Source organism: Aegilops tauschii, chromosome 1, assembly GCF_002575655.3.
Source record: "Aegilops tauschii subsp. strangulata cultivar AL8/78 chromosome 1, Aet v6.0, whole genome shotgun sequence".
Taxonomy (NCBI): Eukaryota; Viridiplantae; Streptophyta; class Magnoliopsida; order Poales; family Poaceae; genus Aegilops; species Aegilops tauschii.
The window spans coordinates 356849532-356859662 of record NC_053035.3 but is presented as its reverse complement, the minus strand read 5'-3'; the positions used below and the strand labels follow the sequence as shown (position 1 = coordinate 356859662).

The window sequence follows — 10131 nt, the reverse complement described above, 5'->3', positions numbered from 1 at the left end:
TATTCCCGGAGCACAACTTTTCAACGATGAGCGAAGCTTACGTCGATCTTCTTCATCTTATCATTTCACCTCGAAGAGCAAGCTTGATTTTGAACTTGTGTCGTATCCGTGGTTCCAATAGCCTTTTGCTTCATCCTTCCTGTTGCTTGATGTCGTCGCTCCTCGATGGCATCTTCATAGAGCCTGTCGACAAATGCATCGTGATCAGCATCAACATTTTGACTTCCGTTGAGATGACAATTGAATTCATGGTGAGAAACACCATCCTTGACCTTCGATGATTTGAGTTATCATCGACAACCCCCTTGTCTTCTTTCCAACACATGTTTGATCATGTCTTGGTTATACCTTGGACTCCTTGCTATTCCTGCAATTGTTCCTTGAGTATTTCTTGTGATCTTCAACTCCAACCCCTACTTGGAACACCATGTTAATGCTACCTCGAAGCATGACTGATGTATTCCGAATATCAACAAGAACATTGGAAGCACATTGCCGAATGTTTCTTGATCTATTATCCAAACACCGTTGTATGGGTAATATCATGATTCTTCCCTCGCCCCCTTTATCTAAATGCTTTTGAACTTACTGTCATATCATATATATCCTGCTCTGCTTCCCTTTGGGAATGATATACTCCTAATTCTTGTGTGTAAACACATTTTCCTTTCCATTGGTCTGATTAATCCGATAATTTCATTTTCCTTTCCATTGGTTTGTTTAACCTTCTTTTGATCTATATGATATATGCAGAAATAATTCCCTGCTTATAAAACACCCCGATGTACAACCTTGTCAGTGAGACCTTGTTACTATTGTTGATGACATTCCGGTAGCCACCGATGGATGAGAACTTTGCCTATTGGTCCGCCTCGTCGTACGAGCAGGAAAATGGTTCTCTTCGTCCCTCGCGCTTGGTACCAACGTTGTTGCCAACATAATTGACAGGCTATTCTCTGACCTGCCTTGCCATCATGACCGTGCAAAATGATAGCGCCTTCCTGCTTTTAACCCACATGGTGGGCCCATAACCCACAGTTCCACAGGATCGAAACCTGACTCTCCTGTATATCTTTGATTCCGAAATATTCTTGCATTTGGCTTCGTATCATGTCACGAGCCATCTTTCGAGAGATGATCTATTCCTGATGCTCTGAACCCCCTTCTCACACTCTGTTCAGGTATCGATCGTTTGTCCATTCGCTTGAAACTTCCTATTGTACCTTCATATTTTGCTCTCGATGTTTTCTTAAGTTTCAACTCGAGAGGTACATCTGCCACTTTCCTTGAATTGTTCACCAGATAATTAACCCTATAAGGGTCAGTTCTCTCGAAGTTACTCTTTACTTCCGCACTTAAATCTCGGGACGAGATTTCTTGTAGTGGAGGAGATTTGTAACGCCCCGAGAATCTTGCTACAGTAATCCCCCCAAATGATGCCTTGTCGTCATGCTTTCCTAAGCCAAAATGCCACTTGTCCAAAAATCAAGTCCAATTCAATTCAAATTGCAAGTCGATTATTTGCATCTTCAAATGAGCCAGAAAAATAGTTCACAATGTGGCAAATATTCTCTAAGTATTTGTCATGATGAAACCTACCTCTGTTGGATTCCAAAAATGCTCCTGGAAATTATTTGAGTGGTCCAGCAATAATTAAATTGGCCTTTTCAATTTCTAAAAGTGTGTAAACATTTCCAAATGCTCAAAACAATTTTTTGCAACTTCACAATATTGCAAAGTATTTATTGTGGCATGTGGCACATTTTACAAGAGTCATTTGGTGCTCGGAATAATTGCAAAGCAGTAGCTTTTTGATTTCTAGAAAAGAAAAAAATGAAAGAGAGGAAAAGGGCACTATGCCCTTATGAGGCCCGACACACACTATGTTCATAAAGCCTATTGCTACAGTGCATAGGCCCAGCCCAGCTTCCCCTCATCCCCTTTCTCTGTTCATCAGACAAACAGAGGACGTGGAGGCCATCCCATGGCTGCCTGCCAAGCGTTGGCCATCCCACGACTTCCCCTCGGTGGATAAGATCGCCCTGAAGCCTCTGGCAAACCCTAGATCGCCCTCGTTCATCCCCCCTCGATCCCCATCGTTCCCCTTCCCCTCTGTCTCCAATTGAGCTCGTGCGCTCGTGCGTTGACCGCTGTCTCGTCGTCGTGGTCGCGGACACCAAGCTCCCCGACGGGCGGGAGCACGTCCAGGAGGTCCGCAGCGGCCGTCTTCTTCCGTTCAGGGGACCAGCCAAAGCCGGGACGCCCCCTCCACGACGCCTTCTTTGTCTTTCTCCGTCTCGGCCGTCGCATCTCGTGTCACCATTGCCGCTACTCCGAGCCGCCCCCTGCCTCGCCGACCTCGCCAATGAGCTCGTGGTGAGCACCTCCCCCGAATCCCCCTCTTTTTGCCTCGATTCGTCGCTGTAGCCGCCGCCTTGAGCTCGTCATCGACGCCCCGAAGCTCTACGTACGCACGCGTGTGTGCGTACTACTACTGCCGCCGCTTTCCCTGTTTGCGACTGCTGCTGTTGTGTTGTCGTTGCCCTTGCTAGCCGATGCTGCTCGCTGCTTTGCTCGCCTTGCTGCCGCACTTGCGCTCATGCTGCTGCCACCTGCTGTGCTGCGCTGCTGCCGCGCCCGGCTGGACTCGCCGCTGCCCCGCCTTGCGCCGCCCGCCCTGCCTTGTGCCGTCGACGCCTGGCCACTCCGGCTAGGCCGCTTCTGCCTCGGGGGCCTCGCCCTGCACCCCCGCCCCTTGCCCCGGGCGATGGCCACCGGCGCTCCTCTGGGAGCGGCCGAGCGTGACCCAGCCGTGGCCTCGGGCCACCGCTTGTTTTGGCCGGCCTGGGTAATCGGGGGATTAGCCCTTGTTAGTTTTTCTTTTTGTTGTTTTTTACTTTGTTTTGTTACATTAGTCAGATGGCCCTATGACTAGCGGCCCCACTGCTAATTATTCTAACTTAACTAAAGTCTAAACTAAGTCTAGTCACTAACAGGTGGCCCCCAAGTCAACCTTTGACTAGTCAATGTTGACCAGTCAACTGCTGATTGGGCAGTTGACTGGGCCCATTTTTCGGCCTCACATACATACAACTGGGTACGCTCTGTGTGTACCCGTAGCATTTAACCACTTAATTTGAAATTAATTTAAATCCAGTAAATTCAATAAATGTTTAAAACTTTGAAAATTAATATAAAATAAACCGTAGCTCGGATCGAAAAACTTTATACATGAAAGTTGCTCAGAACAACGAGACGAACCCGAATACGCTAGCCACATACATGTCAGATGCCTCTAACTATCTGAACATGGAACATTCCCCCCCGGTCATTTGTCTCACACAGGTCCGGAACCGGGAATTCATTCCCGGTTGAATTCCCCCTTCACCAGTATCGTGTAGCACCGCGTTAGAACACGTCTAGCTCTGCCTGTTGTCCTGATATGCACTTGTTTGCTATGTATTTACTGTTTCTCCCCCCTCGTCTCTTCGGTAGACCCCGTGGTGGCTGCCGATGCCGCTGTGATCGACTACGTCACCGATGACCCCTCCTTCTTGTCTGAGCAACCAGGCAAGCCCCCCCTTTGATCATCCCGATATCGCCCATTCCATTCTCTCATGCTTGCATTAGATTTGGTACTATTATTGTTTGCTCCTATTCTGATGCATAGCCTGCTTTTGTAACCTGCTTATTGTTACCTACCTGCTTATCCTAAACTGCTTAGTATAGGTTGGTTAGTGATCCATCAGTGACCCCCCACCTTGTCCTTGTTGCCCCTGCTTCATCATTGAAGACCCGATCAACGGGATCGAAGACCAGGCCTCGGCACCGCACATCACTTTCCCCTTAGTTGCTCGACACTATTGGGTTACTATCGAGTGCCGAGGGTGAGACCTCTACAGCACTTCTGATGTTAACCTTGTAGTGTAGCTATTCGATCGTGGTCATCGAGGGTGATTCCACCTTAACCACTTCCGATACGACTCTGTCGTGCAACCCCTCAAGTGTGAACCTCGGGGGTGGTTCCTCTTACATTCACCTTGATGATTACATCGAGTGGAATCCGTCAAGGGTGATTCCTCAGGTTCTCCACTTGGTGTTAGACACACGGTTACTATGGTTACTATGACTTTACACTGAAGCCTGTTACTAAAGACGGGTCGGCCCTGAGGGGTACCTACGCGAGCATATTTGCGAGTGATGTGGAGACGGGTTGACCCGGAGGGTGCCCGCGAGATAATTACGAGGCGTGGCCGGGCATTCCTAGCCCTTGCCGCAAGTCCTTGAGACGGGGCAACGGGGTCACGTGTTTCATGAGTCTCTGCTTGTTACCGCACATTCCTAATCCACTACGATTTGGATATTTGATCCCAGGGGCCTCTGGCCTGATAGCACTAACCATCACATGGGCATTGTATGGGCGTTCTGCGTCGTATGCATCAGCCGAAGCTTAATAGACGTCAGCGACTGAGCGGCGCGCGCCGGGTTGGACTGGTAAGCTCCTACCTTTTTAAGGAGGTAGCTAGGTCTGCTCACCGGCCGCCCACGCAACATGCAGGAGTTCCCGGGGCGATGGCCCATGACCCATGGGGGCATAGGTTTAGTCCGGCGTGCTGGCCTCTCTATTAAGCCTAGGTTGGGTTGCGGCGTATTGTTTGGCCGAGGCCGGGCATGACCAAGGAAAGTGTGTCCGGCCGGATTTAATCGAGCGTGGTGGGTAAGTTGGTGCACCCCTGCAGGGAAGAAAACATCTATCGATAGCCTGTCCTACGGTAATGGACACTTGGAGTTGTATCCCGATCGATACAACTAGAACTGGATACTTGTGATGAGAATTGGATTGTGATGAGAAATTGATAGTATGGCTCTGGGATTGCTTTCTCGCAGGGAGTCGAGAAAGGATCTCTGGCCGAGGTTGATAACACTACTACTACTTTACTTTATGCTACTCTTACCTCTTCTGATGCTGCAAGATGCTTGGAGCTGCTTGAAGATGCTAGTCTTCGATAGGCTAGGCTTTCCCCTTCTCTTCTGGCATTCTGCAGTTCAGTCCACATATACAGCCCATTTCATTGATACCGATGCATATGTAGTGTAGATCCTTGCTTGCGAGTACTTTGGATGAGTACTCACGGTTGCTTTGCTCCCCCTTCCCCCCTTTGTTCTTCTTTCCGGTTGATGCAACCAGATGCCGGAGCCCAGGAGCCAGATGCCACCGCCGATGCTTACTACTACGTGGAGGCCGTAGACGACTAGGAGTAGTTAGGAGGCTCCCAGGAAGGAGGCCTTGCCTTTTCGATCGATGTTGCTTTTGTGCTAGCCTTCTTAAGGCAAACTTGTCTAACTCATGTCTGTACTCAGATATTGTTGCTTCCGCTGACTCTTGTGTTTTCGAGCCTATGTATTCGAGCCCTCGAGGCCCCTGGCTTGTAATATAAAGCTTGTATTATTTTAATTTGTGTCTAGAGTTGTGTTGTGATATCTTCCCGTGAGTCCTTGATCTTGATCGTACACATTTGCGTGTATGATTAGTGTACGATTGAATCGAGGGCGTCACACCCTCCTGGGGACTAAATCGTCATAGAGACTCTGAAATGTTGTTACTCCAAGATCATTTATATCTGTTTCATTCATAGGTTTTACCGCCGCTAAATTTCGAATTAAATCTATAGCTCTGTCCGTCTCTAGGTCTAGAAGATCATTATTGGATTTTGCAGTTTCTAAATCATTACTACCAAGAGAAATCCCTATGTTGTTGGCTTTATCAATAATTCATCCTCAGAAAAATGCAGAATGGAACAACTTTTATTAACCGACATACATGTCTGAGCTTCAATGTCCCAAAGCTTGGCGGCCCTCATAGCGCGCCCCATCTGTGTGTCATTAGCGTTCGGCTGGGCCTAGATCCGGTGACTAATGCGCCTCTCACCGGACATAGGATCCGGAATACCTCCAAAAGCGATCACATCCTCTAGATTAACTCCGGCCGGGCTGTGGCCGCCTCCCGTACGCCCGACCGAGGTCGAAGTGGTAGGAGATGCGACCGGCGCAGCGTCAAACGGGACATCAAAAGCACTGCTTGGGTGGCCCTCGACACCAACCAGCGGGGACACCACCTGTGTCAAGCCGGTCGGTCGAGGCGACTGAAGGTGTGAAGTGGGTCGGGGCGACCCAACCGGTCAGCCGCAGCGTCACCCTCCAACGCAGAAGGAGGGGTAGGCACTACCGTAGTCGGTACCTCAGGAGGAACTTGCCGCTCACACAGCGTCATCTACGGTGTATCCTCAACCACCACCTACCTGTGATGCTCCTCAATCATCTGCAAAGGAAGTCCATCGACAGAATCCTCCATCTCCACGCGGTCACTCCATAAGCGACTCAGCGTGGACATCGTCTGAAACGAACCAAACCGGAGAGCAGCCGCCGGAGTGGAGAAGGAGGCCGACCCCTTCTCAGTCCTCGGCTCAGCTGACGGTGTGGACTTTCCGGCCGGTTTCTCATTCCCACCGTGATCCTTGGGATTACTCTCCATCCCCTGTCCACCACTACCGGTACCACCATCTGTCATATAAACATCTGTGTCTGTAGTGTTATTATCTGCCAGAGGGGCCACCTCAACCATAACATCAAGATCATAAGACACACCATCAATAAGTCCATGGTACAAAATCCGGAATATATTCTGCACTCACCACACTGACAAGCAGTCTAGCAGCTCCATGCAGATGAGTAAAAGGCATGCCTACCTTCTGTGTTTTCCCTAACAGAGATCCGAGACTGGAGACAATAAGATACTCATCAAGCAAAGACTCCGGAACCCCTGAGAATCTGATCCATACCTTCTCCATCGGTATCTTCATTGGCTCAGGTTTTTTGCACTCGTCAAACTCAAGAATACACTTACTCCCGGGCACCCTACTGAGTCCACACTTAAGCAAGTGGTTAAGATCCTCTCTCCTAGGGAACTCCACTCTGTAAACCTGATCCTCCAACCTAATAAGAGACCAGTTAAAAGACTCAGAAACTAGCCGTCTGAGCTGCTGACACACATGTTCCTCAGTCAATGTCCCCTGAATTACCTTGACCAAACCAAATTTCGAGCTCTCCGACGTATTGGTCACCGAGATCGTACAAGGAGTCTCGAAGAACATGAGCTTGTTGCTGCAAACACCATAAATAGTCACCATAGGCGTGGGTATCAAAAGCAGTGGACAGTCATAAGATGAGTGTCCAGGCTTCCGACATATATCGCACAACACCGCCTTGCAGTCAACCACAAAGTGACCTGGCACCCCACAATGATAGCACGTCATCTTCTCTTTCTTGCGAGCCGCCTTATTAACCCTCACAATATCTGTTTTGTCACTGCCTTTATCGCTCATCCCGTCTTTGGCGTCGGAAGACGTCGCGGCCGGAACAGTCACCGCCGCCAACGCCGAGACCGCTACCATCGCAGCATCGGCAAAGTTGTTGTGGAAGTAGAGGCAGTGAGCGCAGCTGTCTTCGTCGCCCCACCGTCAGACTTTGCCGGTTTGATGATCGGCTGCTTAAGGTAGACCTTGGGGATTTACAGGCGACGCGGAGGAGGGTTTCGGCCTCCCCCTCCCCGGCCACCCCGCTGATGATAGTGAGGTCCTGAAGCACCCTCAACGAAGCCACCGGCAGGAGGATTGAAATTACGCTGCCACTGATTGTTGCCAAAACCTCTTCCACCCCCGTCATGCCATTGGTTCCATCCATTACGATAGCCCTGATAGCCACCATCATAACCACGTCCATTAGCAAAGCCACCTCGACCAGTGTTGAAAACACCACGTCCCTGACCGAAGTCGCCGCGGCCGCCGCCTCTGGAACCAGACCCGAAGTCGCCGTGACCTGTGCCGCCTTGCACCCCGCGGCCAGCACTGTGTCCCGCGTGAGGCGCCGCATGGGCCTGCCTGGCCTCAACGCCCCCGCGCCCCGCCCCATCACCGCCCGGCAGTGCAGCCAGCTGCTGCGGTGGCCGCTGCGAAGAAGCCCGGGGTGGCGGCTGTTGGGCATCTCCCTGACCAGTCATGGCCGCCGGCGGGATGCGTCGAGCTCTGCCCGGCAGAGGAGGGAAACCCGGCGATGGCCACCGCCGAGCCCTAACCTCGCCCTCGACAGAAGGAAGACGTCGATCGTCAGCGCTGTCGCTCGAGGAAACCAAACTGCAAGACCCGATCGCATCGACTGCGTCAGTCCGGGCCGTATACCCGTCTGTCTAACCCAGCCCATCGCTCGGTCTGTCGCACTGGGCCATACACCCAGCCAACACCGGCCCACAGCACAAACACTGGCCCACAGCCGATCTCAAAAACTGGGGCCACCTCAACCACAACATCAAGATCATAAGAGATGTACTTGCCTTCTGTCACCCATGATTCTGCTGAAGGGAACCGTGTGTTTTGGCTCATGTTCCGGATGCTTATGTGACCAGTGATCCATGGTAAGGCGATGATCTATCTGCATTTTCTTCTGGGCCATCTTCCTCTGCTTCTGAATTGATTTTGCCAGTGGTTTTCAGTGTGCAGACAATTTTGATTCCAGTTAATGTGTGGCTGGCACCGGACTGTACAGTTGCTCGGTAGAGGACCCAGTTTTGGTTATCTGGAGCATGTGGTTCTACCTTATCAGATTGAACATAGGAGCTGCACAAGCGATGCTGTTTCTTTCTACCGAATGTCGCTATGTCCTCTGCAATGAGAATTGAGGTATTCTCCTTGTTTCTGGACGAAAAGTCCAGGGACAATCCAAGATCAGAGTTTGCTTCAGCGTTGACCTGAATCAATCACCAGGAAGGAACTTTTGTCATTTTGCTGAGAAGAAAAGAGCTTATTGAAAAAGCAGATCAGTAAGGTTAGGCTGTGCATGTAGTGTTATCATGGACATACCTTTCCTTGGCACTTAGGGACCTCCTGTCAATGTTAGTAATAAATAACAAGAACCATTTCTTTAGTGTTCTCGTCTTTCCTCCTGTTTGCTCCGGAGGAAACTTTGGATCCCGGGTCTTCCGGATCATCAGGCAATGGTGGCGCTCAACGCCACATTCCCCACATGGGGCTTCGTCTTTGAGCTTGCCTTGCTAGGGTGACCGGTGGCATGAGGTGGTTCCGCTGGTGGTCCGTGGGGTGATGACAGCGGAGGGGGTGGTGTTCTGTCTTCGTGTTCTTGGCCTAGCCATGCCATGAAGTGGGACTGATTTTTCATCCGAAGACGGGTTAGCGAGGTTAAATCCTACATATGATCTCCCTTGTTCCCACCTCCCTCCTTTCGGGGTGTGGTTGGGTTGCGACCAGATGGCCAACGTCAAGGCGCTTCGCCTTGCTTGGTCAGATGAAGATGGAAGCTGACGTCCTACTTCATGCTGGCCACGCTGATGAGTTTGTGGTGGTGGTGGTCGGGTGGTGGTGGTGCGGCCTGTTGGGGTGGATGGTGGTTTAGCTCTTCCTTGGCGGTGTTCTCCGCGTGCTCTTGCTCCTGTGCTTGTCGGTATGTCTCTGCTTGGTGATGTCAAGTGACTATGGCGGTGGCACACAGGTGCCGTGTGTTAGAATAAATCCGAGGCATACCGCCGATCATCCGAGGGCTTGTGCGGCATTCTCGGCCTCGCGTGACCTTTCCAATGGGCCCCGCGACACATGTGGTGTCGCGGCATTGTGTAGTCTTGGATTCGATTGCGTCGACGGTACAATGTCATGGGCTTGTCTTCTTGGCGATGCCGACTTCGCTTGCGGCACACAGGCGCCGTGGCGTTGTCTCGGCTATGCATGACCTTTCGAATGCACCCTCGACACAGGTGGTGTTGTGGCGTTGTGCAGTCTCGGATGCGTGAAGCCTCTGATTTTGTCGATGGTGCAGTGCCATGGCTTGGTCTCGGTTGGCCAATGCCATTCAATCTCACTGGTTTCAAAGAGCATGAACTGACCATGCTCAATGATCATTTGGAAGATAGTTAAAATGGCATAACAAGTGGAACATATTTTCTCACCGAATAAAAGAGATGTACATATCCATCTTCCATGGAAAGTCCTCCATTTAAAAAGCTGCTCTGAGAAAATTGCGTTCTGCCTGAGGCTTCCTTGGACTGTCACACAATCGCCTCCACTGTAT

The 10131-nt window shown here is 50.7% G+C and overlaps 1 long non-coding RNA gene across 1 annotated transcript; it reads left to right on the top strand.

Annotated features, from left to right (window-relative positions):
- Positions 1-1446: 1446 nt before the first annotated feature.
- On the top strand, positions 1447-5465 carry LOC141022136 (uncharacterized). Its single transcript, XR_012183139.1, has 2 exons — positions 1447-2376; positions 5189-5465. It is a non-coding gene; the product is annotated as an uncharacterized lncRNA (long non-coding RNA).
- The last annotated feature ends 4666 nt before the right edge of the window (positions 5466-10131 follow it).